Source organism: Sander vitreus, chromosome 15, assembly GCF_031162955.1.
Source record: "Sander vitreus isolate 19-12246 chromosome 15, sanVit1, whole genome shotgun sequence".
In the NCBI taxonomy this organism is placed as follows: domain Eukaryota; kingdom Metazoa; phylum Chordata; class Actinopteri; order Perciformes; family Percidae; genus Sander; species Sander vitreus.
The window spans coordinates 27,220,132-27,245,294 of NC_135869.1; the positions used below are offsets into that span (position 1 = coordinate 27,220,132).

Genomic DNA, 25,163 nt, shown 5'->3' on the forward strand with positions numbered 1-25,163 from the left:
GTCAAGTCAAGTCATTTCATTTGTATAGCACATTTAAACGAACAACAGTTGACCCAAAGTGCTTTACAGGTAGAGCAGGGAAGGCAGAAACAGTATGCCTTGAAAATACATAATCAAGTGTACAAGACTCTATGAATATAATAAGGCACAGGTAAAGTGGTCCTTGTGGACCTGAGTGACCTGGCAGCAGAGTAAGTGGACAGGAGATCAGAAATATACGGAGGGGCTTGACCGTGGAGTGCTTTAAAAACAAAAAGTAAAACTTTAAAATGTATTCTGAATTTCACTGGCAACCAATGAAGCTCAGCTAAAACGGGAGTTATGTGGTCATACTGTGCTCCTTGGCCACTAGCAACTGCGTGGAGGAGGGGGTGGGGGTAGGGGGCGGTGGGCGATGGCGAAAGACTTGTATCATGTGGATGCGCCGACAGTTTTGTTGTCATTACTTAGAATTCCTCATGGGGGAGACAGAAACTACGCACTATAGCTGTCAGGCTTCATCCCTCACCTTCTCTCTCTGTGTTGGCGTTCTCGAAATCCCATCGCTACGGGAAACAACATCAAACTTCCAGCTAGCAAGCTACACGCTGAAAATCTCAAGTTTTTAAGAACATTTGGATCGTGCAACGAGGCCGGCCTGCTTGGTTCTTTCGGGGAACGATTGTAAAGATTTAGTTTACGGCATTTACTCTCTAACTGGGATGTTTTGGGACCGGTTGGTGGGCTAATTTAAATAGCTCACGTTACTGTATTGTGTCAACAGTTAACTTAATTTAATATTGGATGTGGCGTTTTCTTTTGCGGGGTCCAAATGTTCCACCAGAACCAGTTCCTTCCTGAGGCTATTTAGCAGAGCCACCGTCGCTGCGTCCAGAGCTTAGCGTCGCCCAAGATGATTGTGATTGGTTCAAAGAAATGCAAAACAACCCAGAGCGTTTTTTTCCCCTCCTATCCCAGAACGCATCTGTGGTGTAGCCAGACCTTACTCCACAGCGCTGTGGAGATATGTCTGGCAATCCGAGACACTATAGCTTTAAAGCTATAGAGCTAATTCATAAAATAAAGCTCATTCGACTCATTCGCTGAGAGAACTCTGCCGGCCTGTGTCTCTGCTGACTAGTGTCTTTCTACCTGTTCTTTTTTTTATTTATTTTCTCTGTGGTCCAGCATGTGAAAGCATAGTTTAGTGCTACATGACGTGCACCTTCACCAGGATTCCCACACCACACCACACAGAGGCTACATGCTGATAGTGATCGGTGGTTAAAAGGAAACCAGAGCATTACAAAAGTAAGAAGCGCCTGGTCTGCACACAGCTGCTGCACAGTGTACATATTTCACCCTTCATCCAAATCCTCTCCCTTTTCATTGGCACAAAGACAAATTGGAAGTCTGAAAAACAAAACAAATCCTCTCTTTGTTTTGCGCCAGAGGCCTGGTTCACATCGCTCTCGGTCTTTTCATTTCACAGGCGTGCCCTGCCATTAGACAATTCAGCCCAATATTTGTCACAGTGCTTTTGTCTTTGCTCACCGCTCCGGCAGCGACACAGGTTTGTGACTCAGTGGCAATTAACGTCTGGGACAACAAAGTATGGGCATGCAAGCAAGTGTGCATGTGTGTCTATTCGTGTGTGTGTGTGTGTATGTGTGTGTGTGTGTGTGTGTGTGTGTGTGTGTGTGTGTGTGTGTGTGTGTGTGTGGTCATTAAAATTACCAGTGAGTCAGAAGCATTCTGAAGGTCTTCTTCCTCTCTCTTTGAGACCCCTGCCTCACTTGTGGAGCTGCCCAATCGTGTCCAACGGTGAAGGAAACGATGACAAAGAGAAATGAGAATGTGATAACAATTAGTCGTACAACATGGTGTCTCGTGGGGATGTGTGAACATTTTTTATTTTTTTATTTTCTAGGTAAAGTTTCAGAAAAAAGTTTCACAAGTGGATTTAAAATGTGTGAAAATATGTGAAATAAGAGGCAATTTTTTTTCTGCCAACCTTTGGCTAACCTGTGGTGTGTGGGTATGTGTTTTTTGTGTTTCCTTCCATTTACAGAACTACACAGAGAAGCAAACTGTGAAACCACAAACAACAGAATCAGGCCACCCTCAGACTCTCTGCCACAGCTCACTGAGGAAATGCCCCGTGTCACGGCTTGCAAACCTCCCGAAATGTTGCGCAGGTCTGAGGGCAGAGGGTTCGCTGCTTCCTCACAACACTCCCTCGCCAGACGACTTCAGTTTTTTTCTCCAGCCAAGAGATTTAAATGTTCGTTCTGGTGCATCAAACTGCTTCTCTGCACAGCAGCTGGATTCTCGCGATATTACAAGATCATGTGAGAATCATATCACACAAAAATCCTTCTTGTCAGGTTTCTATTGAAAGGTTATTTTTTTTTGTTCAAACAGCAGCGGACCGAACCACTGAGCGCCATGCGGCGAGGGTTGTGAAGATCCAGGACTTAGCCCAAAAATTTGAACATCGACAACTTCTCAGTCCCTCCCCCCTTTCTGCTAAAGCCCAAAACGGTCTCCTAAGCCCTTCCCCCCACAAGGGAGAGCTGTGCACGATAGAGCGCGTGTGAGGGGGGAAGGGGAGGAAACCTATCTAGGGAAAGCCTACTACACACCGAGAGATAATCGGCCATTGGACAGTCTGGGGAGGTCGGTGACTCGAGTCTGTTCGGTGTGTTCCGTGCCGTCGTCTGTCCGAGGAGCCGTCGGCCTTCATTTTGGCCGATTTGACATGTATAATCGGCGGGGCGGGCACTGCCGGCAGTCAGACTCAAATGACCCATCTGATTGGTGGAGAGATAACCCAGAAACGGGGAGCGGGATGAGCGTGTGTTCTGAGGAACTTTTTTGACCAACTCAGGGAGACTGATCAGTCCAACTGTCTTTTCTGCCGATGGTCGGCCGTCTGGTCTGGGTGTCTGGACCTGAAGGGGGAGGGGAGGACGCTATGAAATGCGTGTGAATGACCAGTGATTGACACGCAGTTAGACACCCCCCCGGCCCTGATTGGTGCATCTGAACAGGGAGCTATGGATTTTTGCAAATCACACTACAGGGTTTAGATGGTGCCTACTTGACCTGCTTCATGTAGTTCTACTGGAACATAGGGTCAGTTTCAGGAAAATATGACAGAAAGGGTAGTTTTATAAGTCTTACCTACTGCACCTTTAAGTTTAGGCATCAAAAACGATTAGTTAAGTTTGTGAAAAAGATTGGTTTGGATTAAAACACTCCCGGGACATGATCACCAGATCCCGTGAGAATTGTATTTGGATCCAAACTTATGCTTTAAACAAGCTGAACCGAATACATTCACAACTGGCCCGAGAGAAGCAGAGAAGGATCCCTCTCTTACCTAGTATCATCAGTCGGCACACTGATTTATGGACTTAATGACTCCTTTGACAAGCCGCAGTGTAAGAAATTAATTACCAGGCTGCTCATTTCCTACCACAGATACCGAGTCCTGTGACAGGTTAATATATTCCTAGGAGCAAATAAAGTTAGTCGTTCAAATATTTATAGAGATGGATGTAGAGGATGAGCTCACTGGGGAACAACGCGTGTGTGTGTGTGTGTGGGACACAGTCTTGGGAGAATGATGACCGATGACCTGCCTACTTCGAAGACAACATTTCGTGCCTCAGCAGAGTTCAGTTCAGTTCTCTCTGAGGGACGCTACATGTGCCGTCCAGGCGCTTTCTGTTCTCCACCACAATACTTAAATCTTAACAACACACACATGAGTGAGCTGGCTGGAGGCAGGATCATCTCATTAAAACGGTTATCCAAACAGAACCGGCTCCCCCATCCTTCCTGCTCTGCTCAATCATCTAACCCTCAAAATCTTCCCAACGAAACCTCGTATTTAAACAAAGAAAGCCCCCTCCATCTGATCTTTAAACCTCATTCGACTCAAACGCAGCAGTGATCTGTTTATAGCGATTAAGTGAAGTGAGGCATCGGCCTAAAAGTGGTGAGAGAGACATGCATAAACATGTGACTCACGGTGAGGACAGTGGGAAAGGGATTGAGGGAGGGATAGTTGGCTTCAATTGATACAAGACGAGAACACTGGAGGCGTTTCCAAAGAAGATCAGCCTAAAGAGAGTGGAATCTCACAAGGATAATCATGATATTAGTAACAGCAACCATGTGTTCAAATAGATTACTTTCTCCAGAAGTGACAGAGCTCGTCATAATAAACAATACGAGGATGAGACTAATCAGAGAAAGAATAGCAACAAAAAAATGTCACGCAATCTGATAGCTCGGAGCAGTGATTCTTCTCTGTGAAAGTGTCCAGATGAGGTGTTTTTTTTGGAGAGTTTCGGGTCACTGGGAACGGAGAGCGGAGGCCGAGGTGCGTAGCTGCAAGCGTTCTCATGCAGGGCTACGGTTACTCAGCCCCCAAGGGTAAAAAAAAAAAGGGCTGGAAAGAATATACTCCTTGTCTCCTGGTGAGGTTTTACAGTGGAATGCCTCAAATAACTTCACAGCCAACAGTAACACAGCCAGAACTCATGGCTGTAGGGTGCTGGGGTCCCCTGGTCGCCATGTGCTGGGTCCTGTCACCGTTATACCGCCCAGAGTCAAAGAACATGCCGTCATTCACAGCAACTGGAGTCCCACAACTGTTTTATACCTAGTGGTGGAAACAACACATCAGAGAGTGACAGGCCATGATGACCAGAGCTGTGTTTGAAACCGTTCCCTCATTCACTCACTCACTAAATAATGAACTATATAGGGAACGACCAAACGAGATTTCGGACACACACTGAAAATATCCTTGCGTCGCATTGCATTGGGGTATACAGGGGTGAACTGTAGGGTACATCCTATGTATACTCAAATTAGTTGTGCATTGTGGGTATTTTATAGTGGACTATATAGGGAATGAAATTAACCGTGGATAATTCAAACACCACTACAAAATACACACACTATACACTAAACACACTATATAGTGCATTATTTCCAAGATAGGGAACGCTTTCCAACACAGCCAACGCCCTGCAGGTGTACAGCAGTATGGAGCATCTGTCAGTACGGCAGTACTGGAGCTATTGTTGCTGCAATTTCAAAAAAAGTCATGAAACTACTATTTTGTACATCTTTAGTTAGTTTGAAGGTTAAAGAGCTGCTCACATTAGCATTTAAAAGGGTAATTTTGGTATTTTTCAACCCTATTTTCCTGTGCATTGGTATTAAAGTGACAAATGTGAACAAAAAAACTTTAAAATTGGTCCAGTATTGAGCAAGGATGCCGTAACTTGCAGCCAAAAACTAGGCTGCAATGTGGCCCTGTAGAGCAAATGTTCTCTGTTTTCAGATTATTATTTTAAGCGTCTGACAACATTATAACATTATGAAAGGATCCCTACAGAGAGAGACCTTTCTGTTAAAGAGTAAGATCCTTTTAGTTTAACATGAAACAGCCCCGAAATCACCATCACCAAACTCAATTACATTTTATTTATAGTGTCAAACCCACTTTACAGATAAAGTACCACACTCTCTCACAAAGACCCAACAATTTCCCCCAAAATTCACAGACGCCATTGAAATAATTAATACTTTTAGCGTGTATAGAGCCAGCATATATCAACATGTTAATTCCAATAGAACCTCCCAATCTTTGGTTGCCGCAAAACACAGTGCGTGAATGTCGTTAACTGTTGCGAGAGTGAAGGAAGAAGTTCCTGTTCAAGTTCATAAGTTACAGCGTGAATCGTTCAGTTCACTGTTAACCAAAAATGTGAGCACCTTCAATGAACAGCGTACTTTTAGTACGATCATGCTCAACACTTGTTCTTTTTGCTCAACGACAATGAGTTAGTCCGTCTCTTAAGACTTTACAATCCCTTACCCTGTCTGCCTGAGTTTCTACTCTTCAGAAACTTCAAAAATGGTTTAATTTTTATAAAAGGCTCAGTAATTTCCTATAACATAAGGGCGCTGTAGTTTTTAGCTTTCTGCAGATGCATGCCTGTTCTTACACCTAAATCACCCACAAGTATGGAGCGAGCATGCAGCCTGCGGACAACTTCAATAACTCAGCTTTCACATGGTGACACATACTGTGTTTTGGTATGTGTATACAGTATGTGTGATCGTGTGAGCGTTCACACTTTATGATTGTGTTTGTGTGTGTGTGTGTGTGTGTGTGTGTGTGTGTGTGTGTGTGTGTGTGTGTGTGTGTGTGTGTGTGCGCCAGGCTGAGCTGGTTTTAATAGGTTCCAGAGGTTGGCCATGTGTCAGCCAATAAAAACACAAGAACCCACAAAACGTTAAGCAATTCACTTCCTGTAGCAATGGGTTTATCAGCGCTGCGAGTGCCAAAGACAAACGACCTGTTCTGCTGGTTACGTGCACCAGGTTATTGTATGGCCTTCATACACATTTCTTGCTTCAGCCATAGGAAATGACATATGACGGGGAGAGTCTATGTAACAAAACACACAAAATGATCCAATACCCTGTAACCAGAGAGAAGTTAAGTTTATTTATATAGAACTTATCACAGAGTCAAAAAGTGCTTCACAGGCCAAATAAATGAATACATGAAAACCCATTGATTCCCATTAAAAATCCGAAAGTTACGAATGTAACTACGGTTCTATGAATCCTGGATGACCGTCAGTAAGGATGAAATACAACCCAAAAATTCACAAAGGAAAACTAGAAAAGCTAAATGCCCAACTGAAGGTAAAGATGACAGACCTACCTTTGTCGTAGCGGCCGCCGTTCCGTTCTTCTCTTCGGACCAGCTTGGTATCCGTTCTGGTGTCAAACAGCGTCGACACTCAGTTAACGGTTCATTTGTAGCAGCCCAGTCTCATGGCAGTTCGTGAAATGGTCACGTTATTGAATCTATTGATTTGTGTACTGAACACGTTAATGTCGTTACATTCGTGTGATGAGCATGAATTTTAAAGTAATGTATTTCAATGGGAAGCATATTTCGTGATCACAGAACGATTACGGTAGCGAGTAGTATTGATAAGGCGAAAATCCGCGCAGGGAGGTTGGTCTGGGTGGAGGATGGGTCAAACTTCACAGGACTTTCACCCAGGAGACTGGGGATCACTTCCCGCGCGTTGCAGTTCCTTTCCGCGTTATTCTCTTCTTAACCACAACCGTCCCGTTGTTGTCAGCATATCCTGCGTGTTACGGTTCCTTTCCTAACCTCAACCGTCCCGTTGTTGTCGCTGGCGTGTGGCATTTCATTTCCCCGTTGTTGCGTCCCCCAAAGCAGCCCAGTGTCATGGCAGTTCATGAAACTGAAAAAGAAAATCGTGACCTGTACATGAATCAATAAATCAAAATAACGTGACCATTTCACAAACTGGCGTGAGACCGGGTTGTTTGTAGACACTCAAAGACGCGGACATAACATTAACACAACTTGGTGGGGAAAATGTCACAACAAATAAGAAACAACCCTCTTCCACTGACTCTCCCTGAGTCCGAAGGTCAGTCTCTCACTGCAACATGTGTCCCTCCAATCTTTGTAACTCTTATCGAACGCCTGACTAAAAAGATGCATCTTTAGCTGTTTTTTTAAAATATAAGCAGAGGCTGCCGCTCTCAAATCCTGAGGCAAAGCATTCCATAGTCCGGTGCCATGTTTTGTACGGGGAACAGCCAATAATGCCCAATTTATGGTTCTTTGTTAAATCTATGCTGTAGGTATGAACGTAGGTACGTGTAGATACAGACCCTATATGTAGCCTGGTGTGAATGTAGCTTCGCGACGCAGACCACAACTGTGAATGGTCTGCTCGGCTGTGGCTTGGTAGCGTCACATTTCCCTCCTACTCATTTCCTGGTCCTCCTTCTCCATAAACAACATGAAATCGAGGAGAGGGTTAACTTCTCCTGCTACAGCTTTCCCGAACATGGTCAGAAAGCCCAGGGGAGACACTTTGTTTCCCCGTCTCCACCACCAGAGTCGGTACTTACTACGAAGCTAATCCCTGTCACTCGCTCTACCAAACATTCCCCACGCACACATACACACATACTGGCTCTGCTATTGTCTGAAAGAAGTAGGCTAGACTGACGCACACACAAAAGAGCACACGTATAAAACCTCACAACGGCGTAGGTCTCTTACGTAGGCTCTGCGTAGATCCTACGTACAACCATAAATCAGAATGATCCAAGGACCTCAAAGACCTGCTGAAAACATAAGGGTGCAGCAGCAAGCAACCACAGAGAAAGAACCCCAACTACAACCCCGTAATTAAAAAAGCATCCTTATCTTTTCCTTATTAGAGTGATTGGACCGATTACACACACTTCACAGGCTTCAAAGTGAAGCTTCGAAGGACATTTTAAATCCATCCAAGAGAGCCTCCCATTAGGCCAGCTTTCCCTCTCTTTCTCCTCTTTTATGACAGACACACATGAAACCAGAGAGGGACTAACAATACGTTTGGTTTCAGTTAAGTACAGGATCAGTGAAACACATCCAGCCGGGGCTCTGTGATGGTCTGGCTGAGCCAAACAGCTTGCTGGTTTCCCCCTGCCTGGGCCCACACCACACTCACAGAGCACGCTCGTAATGAAGGGTTTCAGCTCAGCTTTTTTTGGAACCACTATGTAACAATGTACACATTATATTTAATTCACAAAATGTGACTCGAATATAAGCAGAGAGACACGCACGAGGGAAAGATGTCGGACTTTATGGTGTCTGTAATGAATTCGTACCGTTTTTTTGCTTGTTTCATTACGCAACGTCGTCTTGGGAGGTCTTTTTGGTGTTTGGCAAGTCAAAATGTGCTTCAATACACCAAAGGATTTTCATGTAGCAGTACAAATGTTGTTTATCTGTCTACTCTGTAATTGAACAGATGTGTAAAGAGGCTCATAATATCCCCATCATATATAATAAATCGCTTTCATTCAGCACATAACGCCAAAGAAACAAATATAATGTAATGCAATTACCAAGCATATTAATATTCTATATTTATATAGATAATGCAGCTTGCATTATATGTGTTTTTCTGTATTTTGTGGGGTTGTCTAAGTAACCCCAAAATACGTCATAAAAGCCCATGGGAACTGAACCTGACACCATAGTATCAGGAAAATAGAGCCAAAAAATAAGTATCATCATACAGACAAGCCCTGCCACGCCTGTCAAACTTTGTGTTCATGCACAGCACATAAAACAGTTTTCAATGATAATGGTGACAGATTCACGTTAATTAATTTTCACGCAAGCCTTCTTCATAGGAAGTTGGCCTCTCTAGTCTGGTCTGTGACATATACAACTTTATTTTCATGGGAGGTGAAATGCTTATACAATCGTTTCGTGAAGGAATGTGTGTGTGTGTGTGTGTGTGTGTGTGTGTGTGTGTGTGTGTGTGTGTGTGTGTGTGTGTGTGTGTGGCGATTGGCCGGTGTTTGCTGAAAGGTACAGCTATTGAACTGAGACAATGGAGTGCTGTAAGAGGGTATTTTTAGTCGCTATGCTAAGTACACTAAAATCACTATTACCTCATTTGCTATGACAGTGATAGCTGCCATAGCAAATGAGGTATATGGCTGATATCTGCGACATTTCCTGAATACATATAAGATTGGCTATTGTTTTACTAATCTGCCCCTACCTGTTTGCTGCCTGGCTTCCTTTATATACAGCCATGCAGGCTTTCATTCACTGACTAACACCCTGGTGGAAGTCATTTATGATTTTGTCCTGGGAAAAGCTGCATATAAAGCCCAACAAATGTGGTTTTGGTGTTTTAATACAGTGCTTCCCAACCAGGGGTACTTGTACTTTAGCCAGGGGGTACGTGGAAAGATTGTGGAGAAGCTCAACTAATTTGAAAAATAAATAAATGATGTTTTACTCAAAAGAATATATCAGCTGTAACACGTGAACACTACATGTTGCAGTTATGTGTATATTAAGAGTGTGTGAAAATTTGTTAGCAAGCGAGCACAGAAGTTTAAACAGGTAGTTAGCTAAAATGAATGAATACATTGCAGGAATAAAAAGCTAAAAGTTCTGATTAAACAGTAGAAATAGTTAGCTAAACAGTTCAAATGATTTTCTAAAAGTAATGGATATATGGTTGAAATAGTAAGATAAAACAAGTACTGGATTAAACAGTTGAAATAGCTAAAAACTGGATAAACGGTTGAAACTACAGTAGTAGGCTACGATTGCTGACCAAACCAAACTAAATATTGTCAGTCCAACAATCATGAAATACATTACATTTGGAACATACATTGGGAATTGATGAAGGGTTAGGCTACGTGAGTTCATCTGACAGGGCAGTGGGGGTAGCTCGGTCCAAACAGGTTGAGAACCACAGTGCTTTTAAAGCCCCAGTGTGTAACGTTTATAGTTGTTCATTATCAAAAATCTGTATTGCCCTTCACAAACTTGTCCTTTTTCATGAATATTGACCACCACCATCAATTTCAAGTATTCCTATTAGCTTGGAATTTCACATTTGCGCTTGCATGAACTGGGGTAGACGCTCCATAATGATAGCCAGTAAGGGACACACAGGCTATACTGCTCCGCCTTTCGACTCACAGCTGCTGCTAAAGGGTATCGTCGCTTCCCGGCCCCGGCAAGGTTGAAGAAGGAAACATGGAGGACCACACCAAATTTTAGGAACAGGAGTCTTCTTCTTCTTCGCCCAGAAAAAGAAAACGGATATTGAAAAGAGCAAGAGACTGGAAAAAGAGTGAACACTGGAGCTGCTTTGGAGGCACACACCAAATCCCAACTAGTTAATTATCCTCCGTACCGCTGCAGTCTCCTTTTCTTTCTCTCTCCTTTCCGTCGGGTGGCGCGCATGCCCACTCGTGGTGTCCGCGCCACTCTCCGACATGAATTCATGGATGTATTAAGAGAACGTATGAACTCCAAAAATGACGGCTGATAGACGGCTTTTTGTACATCTTCGCTTTTTGAAGCGTGAAGGCTACCGTAGTTGCAATACTGCGTGGCGAGAGAGAGTTGATTGCGATATATGATCTCAACGCTAGATGGGAGAAATTCTTACACAAGACGTACAGGGCATCTTCAGCATCGTACAACCCATGTTTGATAATTCCTAACTTGTATTACGAGGTACCTAAAACCCAGATAAAGACCAAGGATCAGTCCCAGAAAGAGATGAGGAATTTCCCCAACATCATCATCACACAAAAGAAGCTGTTAATGATTGTATTCCCCCTTTGATGAACGTGGAAGTGATGGGAGTTCTTCCGAGAATCTAAACCCCTACCGAAATAGCTGGTGGGTTGTTGGCGTTTTGGTAATTGCAGAAGTTTGAATAAATCTCACAGAGACCGGTTACTAATTCTCATGACTCACCCCCGTTACACATCCCGCCCACGCCCACGCCCACCCTCCTCTCCCCCTTTCCCTTCCCTGAAGTGGGAATGCTCTTTTGCTCTTTCTTCCATTCTGTCCTCCAAGATGAACTCATCCCCAAACCGCTTATGTATGAACAAAACAAGCTTTCATAAAACTGCCCATTCACATCTCACCCCCCTAACAGCTAATGTGGAAAAAGTATTAAAGCCGGCCTGTCAGTGACCACTGCATGGCAGCCAACGAATTGTAAATGACAGACTGTGTGGAGGATTTTGTCACTAAGGAAACATCTCAATGTCAACTCCTTCAGGAACAAGGAAAAGATTGACCATGATGCATTTTTGACATGCAGTTTGGTTTGGTAACCGACATAGATGACATCATGATGATGTTATCCTTTAAAACATGAAAATCACCACAACTGGAGTTTTAACTCTCACAGAGGAAGCCTATTAGGAAAGAATGCCTCTTTATCAAGGTTGACCTGGTGCCTTTTTCTGGGGTTTACCAGCGCATGTAGGACGGGGAGAGGGTAAGGGGTGAAAGGTGAAATGTCAAAACGTAGGAATGTGGATACAGTGAGAACAAAACATCTAAAAAGCTGAACCAAACACGGAGCTAAACAAAGCCTCCATGGTTTGTAGAAGAAAAGAGGACCGTAGCTGTCATCACTGATGCACTGTGATTTGCTAAATATTGCGTTGAAGTTTGTTTTTTGAGTTTATTTATTCAAAGATATGCATGACAAAACACAGAAGCATGAATATATCTTGAATTTAAAGGTCCAGTGTGTAGGAATGTCTCCCGTCTAGCGTTGAGATCATATATCGCAATGAACTCTCTCGCGCCACGCAGCTCAAAGTACGTATTACAGCTACAGTAGCCTTCACGCTTCAAAAAGCCGGTCTCTTGCTCTTTTCAATCTCCTTTTTCTTATTCTGGGCGAAGAAGAAGAAGACTCCTGTTCCTGAAATTTGGATTTTGAATTCGTGTGGTCCTCCATGTTTCCTTCTTGGAGGACCACACGTATTCCTTAACAGCAGCTGTTAGTTCATCATGTGACAGTGAAAACGTGAAAGGTGGAGCAGTATGTCCTGTATGTCCCTTATATACACACACACACACACACACACACACACACACACAATGTCCTGTATGTCTCTTACCTGCTAACGTATTTCTAGATGGAGCATGAATATGGAGCGTCTACCCCAGTTCATGCGTATGCAAATGTAAAAATTGCAAGCCAATAGGAATACTTGGAATTGATAGTGGTGGTAAATATTCATGAGTTTGTGAACGGGCAACACAGATTTTGATAATGAACAACTAAACACGTTACACACTGGACCTTAAAAGTAACAGTTTGACATTTAAAAAAAACAAATGCTTATTTGCTTCCTGTCGGGGAGTTAGATGAGAAGATTAATACCATTCCAATGTCTGTGTGCTATGAAGCTGCAGCCAGGATATAATTAGCTTAGCTTAGTTTAGACTAAATAAAGACTGGAAACAGGAGGAAACAGCTAGCCCGAAATAAAGATGTTTATTATGCAGTCCCTCCAGGAATTCGCGATCGCGCCAATTCACGCAAATTTTGACCAATCACCGCAACTTTTCTGCACATTTGACCAATAACCTGAAGTTTCCCGCGACTTCAACCAATCACAGCAGTCCCACGTGCACTCTGAGAGCCAATGACCAATCGGGAGTGAGAACGGGTTGATTATTTCCTTGTTTTTGATATGAAGACGAGGCGTGTGTGTGACTCATTTACCAACAAAACGTACAGCGAATGACCGTGCAAAACATTTCAGACCGTCCGATACATTTTAACATCGATGTAGACTTTTAACGATTTAAAAGTCGCTGAAGTTGCTTCCGTTTCCATCCTGGCTGTCGGCTCTCTGCAGCGGGCGGGGCTACTGCTCCGTACCCCCCGCGACTGACGCTTGCACACACACAAACACACACACAGACACACATACAAACAACACACACACGGTGGATGCAGGAAAAAAAGGAGATGAGACGACACAATGACCTAAATTGAGGACAGCTACGCTCGTTATTGTAAGTGCAATGATCAGTTAGAGTCAGTATTATCAAACCGTATGAATGTGTGTCCCAGGCCAGGATAGGAAAATAACTAACAATGTAAAGATCAACAAGCCACTGACAGAAATGTTCAAATTGATTCAATAAATTATTAGTTTGTGTCTGTATCCTGAGCCTTTTTGGTTACTAGGAAAACTCAGGCCAGAGTAGTATTATTCTCCCCAAAACAAGTTTCCTTTTTATTGTGAAAGAACTATACAAAAAGAAAAAATCCCATCTTTTTTGCAACTTTCACCGTCTCCCACAACTTCATTGCAACAAACATACAAAAGACATCGCAACTTTTATTGCAATTTTTTAGCAAAAAAAGCTCCCTCGAAATCAGGCATTTTGGGCCGCAACAATCTCAAAAAAAGGCCGCGAAATCGTGGATGGACTGATTATGTTTCTTGTCAAAATAAGAAGGTCAATACCACTCTTATGTCTGTACTGTAACGGTTGGTTAGCTTAGCTTAGCATGAAGAATGGAAACGGAGGCAAAGAGGGCCCTGTCCGAAGCTAATAAAAACATTTTAACAAATAAGTTGGCCCGGCGCAGTAACTTTCTGGAGTTTCGTCGACATTGTGTACTCACCTTGTGGTTGACAGCGTAGACTGGGAGACAGACAAAGTCACTCTGCCTGTCCAAGAAATAATATACAATTTGTCGTTTTTACACTAGGTTTTTGTACGGATTAAACAAACGTCACAGCACAACCACAGCCCTGGGGAAAACACAGTTATTAAGGTTTCGTGTCTATGAAACTCAACAGGGTTTGGCTTTTATTTGTGCATTTGAAGTTTCAGGAGCTATATGCTAATCCGCCAGGATGTACGTAAAGGATAAGGATAAGGCTTACCGTTGTCGTCGACTCCAGGCGCCGCTTCCTCCTCCGTTGTTCGGACCAGCCCGCTCCTCGTTGCGGTGTCAAACAGCATCGACACTCAGCTGACAGTTCATTTGCAGACATTCAAAGACACGGATATGACATTAATACAACTTGGTGGGGAAGTATTGCAACAAATCAGAAATGTATCCTTCTTCACGGACTCGCTGTCTGGATCTGTAAGTCAGTCTCTCCGAAAAACAGCCTTAGCCCCACTCCCTCTGCTTCACGTCCTCTTTGTCAGCTCCATGACGCAAGGCAAGCCACTCCCACCCTAGCCTGGTGGCCAATAGAAACCAACAGGTGGCTGTTGTCATGATACAAACGAGCTATAACGTGTTAATTAGTGAGTTTTAGAGGCGCTGGTAGGTGGATTTTGTTACCGTTGGACAGAGCCAGGCTAGCTGTTTCCTGACTTTATGCTAAAGCTAAGCGGCTGCTGGCTGTAGCTTCAGTAGTATCAATTTTCTCATCTAACTCTCGGCAAGAAAGCAGATGAGCAAATTTCCCAAAAAATATCAAACTACAGTATTCCTTTAACGGCCAGATGGTATTGATCTAGTCCTTTAAAGAAAAGAAAAGCTCCTGAGGGCCTCACGAAGAGTCACCACAAAACAAAAAAAAACACATAACAATGTGTTATGCCAGTGAATCTGACTAAAGCAATTAAGTTAAAACTGGAACGGAAGAACCAGTGGCTTCATGACTAATGAGATAGAGCACTTAGTGCCAACAACGCTAACTGAGCTATCTTCCTTTCATAACAAATGATGATTTCCTCTCTTTGCAGGCCAAGAGAGCTTGGTGGTCAACCTAAAACACGGCTCTGCAAAACTAGCGGGGATTCATTTTCAGTGACGCCATTGCGGATTCTAATAAACACAGCTGTAAGGAAAGCTGAGACAAAGTCATGAATCCGCAGAAAATGACTAAACAATCATGTATCTGCAAGCTAAGGCCGGAGTCAGAGCTCAGACAAAGAACCTGCCCCAGCTTGAGAGTGAGAACTGGCGAGAGGTTTACATGGGAAATGAGGATGTTTATGTTTGCATACAGACACAACTTACATCCACATATACTCTTTCTAGTTAGTTTAAGCCTAATCAAAATGGCTACAAATAGCAGCCGCTTCCTGTGTTTATTTGTACCAAAAGAAAACTCCACTTACTTTAGAAACTTCGACCAACAAAGCCGTTCCCGTCCGCCTCCTGATTCTTATAAAAGAATATCTACAGAGGAGCAGATTTAAAATCAATAATTCAAAAAACATCTTTGTTTAAATCCGGATAATAAATGAGTGCATACTAGTGTGCAAAAGCTCTCTGTAAAGGCTGTCTGGCTTTGACACAAACAAAAAAACTTCAAGTGTGTTTCCCTTCTAAAAGCACGAGGCCTGGATCAGAGACTTTTAGGCGGTCAGTTCCGGTGAAAGAATTTCTCCCCGTTCCACAGAACCACTACATAAAGCAAACTGTATGTAAATGTCATGCATTTGCATGATATAGAAAAAAACTATTAAATGAGGAGCAGAAGAAATGGCGGAGCAAACAGTGCTGTGCCCGTGCTTGGGTTGGAGTTTAAGGTTTCAATGTGATCGGAATTTGAATGCTTTGATTGTGATTGTTGGATAAGAAAAGAAAGGGACAACAAACATGCATACAGAGCAGCTGGAGACCGGAGACTACAGCGGGGAGAGTCCGGGACAGAAAGTCTCACGGTAGTTCATGAAATAGTAACATAATTTGATCTATTGATTCGTGCACACGGACACGTTTTCCCCATTTTTTTCCCGTGACGCTCAGCACGTTTTTTTTTTTTAATTAATGTATTTCAACTGGAAGCATTTTTTCATGTCCACAACACTTTTTTTTCTTTTAGTTGGGCTGCAGCAGAGAGGCTCTATCACTTTGCTTTTATTTGTATTTTAAAGGAACACGCCGACTTATTGGGACTTTGTCTTATTCCCCGTATCTCCCAGAGTTAGATAAGTCCAGACATACCCTTCTTATCTCCGTGCGTGTTGTAACTCTGTCTGACGCCCCCACTGCTAGCCTAGCTTAGCACAGATCCTGGAGGTAACTGGCTCCATCTAGCCTAGCTTAGCACAGATCCTGGAGGTAACTGGCTCCATCTAGCCTAGCTTAGCACAGATCCTGGAGGTAACTGGCTCCATCTAGCCTAGCTTAGCACAGATCCTGGAGGTAACCGGCTCCATCTAGCCTACTGCTCCCAATAAGTGAGTAAATAACGCCAACATTTTCCTGTGATTTGTATAGTCACAGCGTGTACAAATAACAAGGTCACATGATACACAGCCATCTTCTAACCGTATAAAAACTGGGAACTATATTCTCAGAAGGCGAAGCACTGCTACTTCTGCTACTTGGGCGGAGTGATTTGCTCGCAGCAGGAAAATGTTGGCATTATTTTGTCACTTATTGGGAGCATAGACAGTATATAATGGACCAACAGAGCCCGTTGCTCTGGACAGAGATCAGTGAAGGATATTAGAAGCTCTTTCCTGGTGATGGCTGAGCGTTACTGAGCAGCCTCCAACTGAGCTTGAAGACGTAGATGTGACGTGAGCAACCTGTCTGAAAGTTGGAAGTCTTCAGGTAGCTGTGCCAAGAGAAAACTCAATCATTCCCAATCTAGCAGAGACGGAGAGCGTAGGTATATGTAAGGAGATAACATAGACACAGGCTCATTATTGATCACTAAAATGATAGTTAACATTAGTAATTACACTTAAACAGCTAATGGAAGTCCAAACTGCCTGAGAGCTTCTCCTGTACTATACGGTAACTCCTCTACTATGAGACAGTAAGTCGCGTGGTTATGACACAATCGTTAGCCTATTGTTATAAAAACATCTGCTACGGAGCCATAACGTGAGGTACAAGGTAATGGAGGCTTTTATACATTGTCGTGTTTCTTTAGAAAAAAACAACGGACAAATAGAGTCTTTAAACGCTTCAGATGTAAAGTTATTCGCTGTCAAAGTGATGTCAAAATGAATGGCAGTCAATGGGATGCTAACGTCGGATGATCGTTTGGTAGCATCAAAATGACGCCATAGGAGGTTCGTGTTCTGAAGCGAAGCTTACCCCCTTGATTGGGAGCAGTAGGCTAGATGGAGCCGGTTACCTCCAGGATCTGTGCTAAGCTAGGCTAGATGGAGCCGGTTACCTCCAGGATCTGTGCTAAGCTAGGCTAGATGGAGCCGGTTACCTCCAGGATCTATGCTAAGCTAGGCTAGATGGAGCCGGTTACCTCCAGGATCTGTGCTAAGCTAGGCTAGATGGAGCCGGTTACCTCCAGGATCTGTGCTAAGCTAGGCTAGATGGAGCCGGTTACCTCCAGGATCTGTGCTAAGCTAGGCTAGATGGAGCCAGTTACCTCCAGGATCTGTGCTAAGCTAGGCTAGATGGAGCCGGTTACCTCGAGGATCTGTTCTAAGCTAGGCTAGCGGCGGGTGCGTCAGACAGAGTTACGACACGCACGGAGATGAGAAGGGTATGTATGGACTTATCTAACTCTGGGGGATACGGTGAAGTCCCAATGAGTCGGCGTGTTCCTTTAAGGACTATAACCACTGCTTTAATCAACATTTATTCACGAGATGTTATCATGGTTTATATTTCTTTCTTTTAATGTTATTATTTCGGCCTTATTACCAGGGAAGCTGGATTGCTTTATTGTTTCATGATATTTTTTTAAAACTATAACGCTGCTGACCAACATTTATTTACGAGATGTTATCATGGCAAGTTGCTCCGTTTTTCAAGCACCATGACAACGTGTACCCAACCCGCCGGGATTCACAGGAAGTGACATAGTAATGACTGCTTCACGAGTCCGAAAGAAAAGAATATGAGATAGATCCGACAATATTCTCTGGGTTTACCTGGATGGACTGTTTTCCATTTCTCTCCACAACCTTCATGGCAGTCTGTACCTGACAAGCAAGCTTTAAATGAGATGTTTTGAGATATTGCCATATATCTTTCTGACATCCCATACCTGAATATGCTCTGTAATACAGCCTGGTATAACATAAACCCTTTGATTCACTCTGAGCGTGCGTAAAAAGTATAATCTCTGCTGTAAATGAGAACACACGCTTTCAACACTTCCAGCTAAAAGTGTTGAACTCCAAGGTACATATAGGAGCAGATTACTGTAGAATACTGTATTTGATTGGTTCGTCATTCATGACCACTGATGTCAGACCCATGTCACAACCATTTCCTCAGTTTTTTAAATGGTTGAATGAGATGGTCGGCATTTCACCTCTGCGTAATGCTTTCTACTTCAGGCAAAATAAGCAAAAGGACTTGTCTTTGTGAAGTAGGCTGAGGATAGCCTGGCTCCGCCCTCCTACGTACTTCTGCTCAATTTTCATTTTCCTTCAGTACTCCGTCTGGGTTTGCGGTATATTCTTGGGTTTTCTCCGGCCAATCTTTACCGGTCCAATCAGAGAACAGAGGGAGTGTCTGAGAACGATGACGTTGAGGTCATGCTCTAGTTTGAGTTGTAGTTCAGTAATGGCGGTGGAGAAAGATGCGAGCGAAGCCATTCGGTCCGTTGTGGCAACGCTGCTGAATATCCAGAAGTTAAAGAACAATCTTTGCTGAGTTGTGTTGGGGGCCATGATGTTGTGGCCCTCCTCCCCACGGGGTTCGGGAACAGTTTGATTTTCCAGCTCGCTCCGTTAGTGGTGAAGGAGTTGGCTAAGGCTAACGCTAGCAATGCTAAGCCGACGTCACAACCAAACGTTAGCGATTAGTTACGGCAGATCCAGAGTGACTCTGGGCAGATCCAATAGTTTTAAACTTCAACAGAGTACCCGCCTTCAAGGAAGTTAACACTTGTCAATGGAGAGAGGCCAGAGTCTGGTAGGACCAGGCTAATGTACCAGAGTGTGGTAGGACCAGGCTAGTGTACCAGAGTCTGGTAGGACCAGGCTAGTGGACCAGAGTCTGGTAGGACCAGGCTAGTGTACCAGAGTCTGGTAGGACCAGGTTAAGCTGAGAATAGCAGTGTGCCAAAAAATGCCAGAAAACATAGTGTAAATGCACACATTGTTAAGGCAAAACTCCGGAGCAGCACAACTCTCACATACTGTATGTGAAGAAGGTTTGGGAGACTTTATTGATTTACACAGAAACATTTAATGAACACTCAATTGAGGAGACAATTAAGCTTAGGTACAGTTTAAACACGGCGTGTAAATGTGCAGTGCCGTCCAAAATCTCTGAAGTTCCTTCCAGAGAGTCTGGTCTGTATTTAAACTCATGCTGGAGGCGTTACATTTAGCTGAACCTTCAAGGTGAACATACTGCAGGCCCTTAAAACACAGATGCTAAAGCCTAGTTTAGCCTATCTCTCTCTGGGAAGTATCCAAAAGTGTGGCAGGCCCGCCGACCTCCAAAAGGAGACAGTCCTGAGACAAAACATTCCCTTATCATGCAGCTGCCTAGATTCCCTGAATCTGTAGCGATGAACATAATTATACATGAACCGGTTATGACCTGTGACCTATGAATAACCTCATGTTGTCTAAACTTTCCCTTTAGTCTCATCATACCACAACATGGCGTTTCTGTAAATGTCACCACACACATACAAAGCTAACAACCGACTGGGTTGGAAAGCGGGCCTGACATCGGGGAGCATGGAAGCAATGGAAAAGAAACATATCCAACATTAACGTATGTTCTTCCCATTTCCCCTTATTAGGAGCTCAGAGTGAGGTGGCTGCCCGGCACAGCTGCACATGAAACAGTGTGGCAGCAGAGCAACAAAAGGCGAGCTATTTCTAGGATTCCCATAAATCTCTGGCAGCCACAACAGTACTGAACACTACATTAGAGTCCCTGTGTTTTCCTCTTTTTCTAAAGGGGCTCTGGTGCAGCATTTTTCCTAATCCCTGTCGATCCCCCTCTCTCACACCAATACCCTTTTCCCACCTAAGCTTGCGCGTATTTGCGGGTTCTTTAAACACGGCTAAACCTGCTAAAAACAGACTCCTTTCCCATTACCAGTAGATGAGTATGCCCGTTTGTTTTTTTTCTTTCTCGTGTAACGCTCGATGTCACAAAAGCGCCAGAAAACAGGCGTTACCTTTTCCTGCTACAGCGCACAAAACTGCAAACTCTGCTGCACATTCCTTTGGATATCTTAGCTTGCTTTCTACTAAACAGTAGAAAGCAGCATGGAGGCCAGAGAAAATGTTGCAGTGGTGGCAATTTTTATTTTTATCTGTTACTCAGAGGCGCAAAAAGATATTTTCTGCAGGGGGTGCTGGGGGTCTACGGTCCACGTAGAGTCTAAAGATACTATGTTACACAGGCTCTGCATTCTGCAGACCACTCTACATCCGTCTCCTTTTAAAAACTCACTCGCCCCTCCCCTCGAAGTACAGCTGAGCTTACGGTGCATACAAATTATATCCCAACATAGGGCCTACTGCTTGTTGGGCTATTGAAAAAAATCCAAAATTCTCTGTTGAGACATTGCTAAGTAGCGTTGAGAGATATAATAGAAACTCATTCATCGTTGTGTGTGGCTGTGAGTGTGCATGCATGCTATGCGTAGGCTGAATCGCAGTCGCGTCAAGACAAATACACACTGAAGATAAGTGAAATCATTTTAAAATTACTAAATGCAGGCGCTGCAGCACCCCCACTTCCCGCGCCTATGCTGGTACTTATATCGTTCTTTCAAACTCAATGCCGACTAATTGGATGTTTGGCAGAGACGAACGCAAGTTGTCGAGATGACACAAGTTACCGACGGAAGCAGCGCGCGTCACAGTACCACGACGGAAAAGGGGAGAACATTAGTGTATCTACCTGAATGCCGATTGTAACCTTTCCCACTGCAGACAAAAGCAAGATGTTAGAGGGTGTTTGAGAGTATGTACAGTATGTACTGTATGTCTGTGTTATTTGTTTCTGTATTTATTGTTTATTTTATGTGCTACTTACCTGGCAATAAATATATTTCTGATATGTTTTTTTTTTTGGCCAGTTGGAGAGGGGTATAAGACACAGACAAAAGTCATGATTGTCACGGTCAAGACATCAAACTCAACACTTTCCAAGTGAGAAATGACCACACCCCTATGTGACTGCTAATTTACGGTCAACACCTCATCCCAAATGTTTCTTCTCCAAGCCTTCCCCAGTGTAAACTCTACAGAGCAGCCAGCGTATCTGTTGTATCTGACTCAAAGCACACGCTGACTCTATATTCAAAAGTCCCAAAAACAAAAGCATTAACTACTGATTACAAAGGTGTGACTTCTTTCTATTGTCCTCGCAAAATAACATTACACAGAGAAGCCGTGTGTTTCTGACTGTTCGCGAGAAGTGAGAATCTCATTTTGAGGTGTGATTTCGCATCATATGGGCCTACAGTAACACCTCAGAGCAGAGAAATGCAACAGGTACCAAAGACGTGTTTTCAGTGTGTGAATTGCCCCCAGACAAGCTTTTTATTATTGTATGTAAAACATTTAGCTGCCTCTAAAGTAGCAACATGGGAAGAAGGGGTACATGATCTGTGACTCCCTGTCCCAAAAAGAAAGGAAACGTTAGGATTATTTACTCAAAAAGCTCATCAGTCAAACAGTGACAAACAGCAGCCAGACAGCTCGATGGTGTTTTAAGCCCCCAAGGTCTCTTTCAAGGCAGCGCTGCGACTGTTGACTTCAAGGCACCTAACCCTAACATTAACCCTAACCTTAACCCTAACAATAACCATAACCAGTGCCTAATCCTAGTGCCTTCCAGGCATGTTGGGGGCTTAAAACACCGATAAACAACCAGACAAGTCAAGGAGACAACACAAGCTGCAGTAACGGTAAAGCGGGCTGTTGCGACAAAAGCAGGACTGACTTGACTTCCTTTCTGCAAGCGCATTAACGTCACAGGAAAATTCACCCAGAGCCAGGAGTGTCGGACAGAACATACTGACTACTGAACGCCTCCCCCCCCCCTCTCTCTACCCCCCCCAGGCTGTGAGAGGACTGGGTGGGTCCCGACTGGCCGCTCTGTTTGAAAAAGTTGAGTTGTGGCCTGAGGGAAAGAAGCAGTGATGGAGCAGATCCCCACTGTGGGAAGAAAAGAAAAGACAGAGCAGAGAGTTCCTGCTGTCATGTCTTTGTGTGTTAACTAATCAGAGGCAGCACGCTGAGAGCTTGTCACATAGTGTCACTGCAGGGGGTTAACTGCCACTCGGCTAACAGGGCTCGCAAAAAAAAGAAGAGAGAGAGAGAAGCAGTTCAGCCCTGGTTATCACTTGGGTGGGCCTCAGGCAACAAGATGAGTCAGGGAGCAGCGCTCGACCATGCACCAGGCCGACACTTAAAGGGGACGATCCCAGACAGGCAGGTGTGGCGAGAGAAGCTGTTGGAGCTAAAATAAGAACAATTCTGTTCAAGAAAATAACTATTTCAAAACAAAAGTTAAGACCACCAGGGAGGAACAGTCTCTTAAAGGATCATTTGGACCCTATTTTCGCATGCATTGGTGTCTAAAGGCCTTTTTACAGTCGCCGCAGCCGACCTGTCGCACGCCAAAGAAGTGTGCATAGCCTTTCCTCATTAGCGCCACTAGACTGCAACTAGTGTCGCAACCACCACGCGGGAGTATAAACAGTTACGGCAGTCCCATGACGTCACATTTGCTCACGACAGGTCGGCTACGGCGAGTTTACCGGACGCATTAGTGATTGCTCGGGACAAAAATCTTTGAAATTGGTCCAGTATTGAGTAACAAGGCTGTAACCGGCAGTCACAAACCGGGTTGCAATGTAACCCTACAGGACAAATGTTCACAGTCAGTTCCCGTCCACTAAAAGTTCTGTTTTTGCCGCTGACAGACTCAGATTATTATTCTAAGTGTCTGACAACATTATGGAAAGGATCCCTACAGAGATAGACATTTTTGTTAAAGAGTAAGATCCTTTTAGTTTAACATCAAACAGCCCCGAAATCCCCATCACCAAACCCACCAGACTCCATGTAAATAATCAGGACTTTTAGCGTGTATAGAGCCAGCATATCTCCTCATGTAAATGGGTGAATTAAGGGTTTATTTCAACCAAACCAGAGTGGTGATTGTTGGAACAGTGGAAAGATGAACCAAGACAGCTTTTGATTTTATTTTGTTTCTGACGACTTTGAATTAAGTCTAAGTTTTACGATGATACAATTACTGATTTTTTATATTTATATAATAAATATTTATATTTTAATTTATATTATATACAATTTATATTGTAGCTTGTTTCTTGCTCAATACTGGACCAATTTCAAAGATTGTTGTTCCCATCAGTTACATGAAAAATTGGCTCCAGGTTGAAAAAAAAACCAAGTTGCCCTTTGATAAAATGACATGTCTACATTTCCTACTGTGAACAAATCTTAAATGGATATGAGTAAGTAGTTAATTATGTGTGTTGCACGTCACTCTATCGTAACAGCTTCCCCTCTGTGTGTCAGTTCCTACCAGTGACTTCATCTGTGTTTTTTCTCAAGGATATCCCACTCCTTTCGAGGCACAATGAGGCAGCTTCCTGTTTAGAGAAAGGCCCAAGTCCAGCCCTGACCTTATGTAACTTACCCCCTTCGTTCTGCCAGTATCCCAGCAATGTCACATCAGAGGAAATGTGCATACATTTGGTTGGAAACATGGCATAAAACTCCCAATGACACATTCAGATCACCCATCAAAACACACCTCTTCAGATTAGCCCTCCACCTACAACAGTGTCACATATTATCCTCCGTTAGTCACTGGTTTAATCGTTTCAGTTGCTTTTAATATGCTTGTTTTATGTGTTTGTTTTTATTGCATCATCTGTTTTTAATGTGCGAAACGTGCTGGTTTTACTGTACAGTGTCTTTGAGTTCCATGTAAAGCGCTATATCAATAAAATGTATTATTATTATTTAAGAAAAGCAGCAAATCCTTACATTTGAAAGAAGCTAGAGCTGGAATGTTTGGCAGTTTTGCTTGACAAATGACTGAAATTATTAACAAAACTGTTAATAAACAAAAACGTGTTGACTAAAAGGGAGTTTGTCCTCGCCACTGTTGTACTAAATGCTTGCTCTTGGGGGAATTACTGGAATTGTTGGGTCTCTGTAAATTATAGAGTGTGGTCTAGACCTACTCTATCTGCAAAGTGTCCTGAGATAACTCTAACAAACTCTAACTTTGTTATGATTTTGATACTATAAATACAATTGAATCAATTGAATCTTATCAATTAATCTTTTTTTTTTTGTTGGTAAATGTTTATGAAAAGTAGGTATTTAAAGCTGGCGGGTAAGGAAATAAAGGATTTGGTGATAAGACTTCTGTGACGGGGATCTCCCTGTCCAGCTGTGTTTGCTAATGAGATAGAAAGGGTGACTAAAAAGATTAGGAATCTTAATTTGTTTAGCACTTTTCACGACACAAATACAAAGCAGTTCAGGAGGAAGCCAGATAGTAACTGCAATCCTGAGCTCTAAGAAGTGAAAGCAAGTGTGTTCTGACTTCACTTCTGAGTACGTACAGTATGTGCAGAACTTTGTGAGAACTATTATAGAAACTAATAGTGGTTCAGTACAAGGGCGTAGGTTTAGTTTCAACTTTGGGTTGGGGTTGAACACACACTCACACACACACACACACACACATAGTGCATTTCACTATCTTTGTGGGAACCCGTCATTGACATAATGCATTCCCTAGCCCCTTACCCTAACCTTAACCATCACGACTAAATGCCTAACCTTAACCCTTACCCTC

The 25,163-nt window shown here is 43.4% G+C and overlaps 1 long non-coding RNA gene across 1 annotated transcript in view; it reads right to left on the reverse strand.

The window, feature by feature from the left end:
* The window catches only part of LOC144530589 (uncharacterized), a 41,085-nt gene extending 33,069 nt beyond the window's left edge, over positions 1–8,016 (reverse strand). Inside the window, exons 1-3 of the long non-coding RNA XR_013503125.1 lie at positions 7,735–8,016; positions 6,740–7,295; positions 1,717–4,654 (exon numbers count right to left, since the gene is read on the reverse strand). This is a non-coding gene — a long non-coding RNA (uncharacterized LOC144530589). The remainder of the gene's footprint in view (positions 1–1,716; positions 4,655–6,739; positions 7,296–7,734) is intronic.
* Between the last annotated feature and the right edge of the window lie 17,147 nt (positions 8,017–25,163).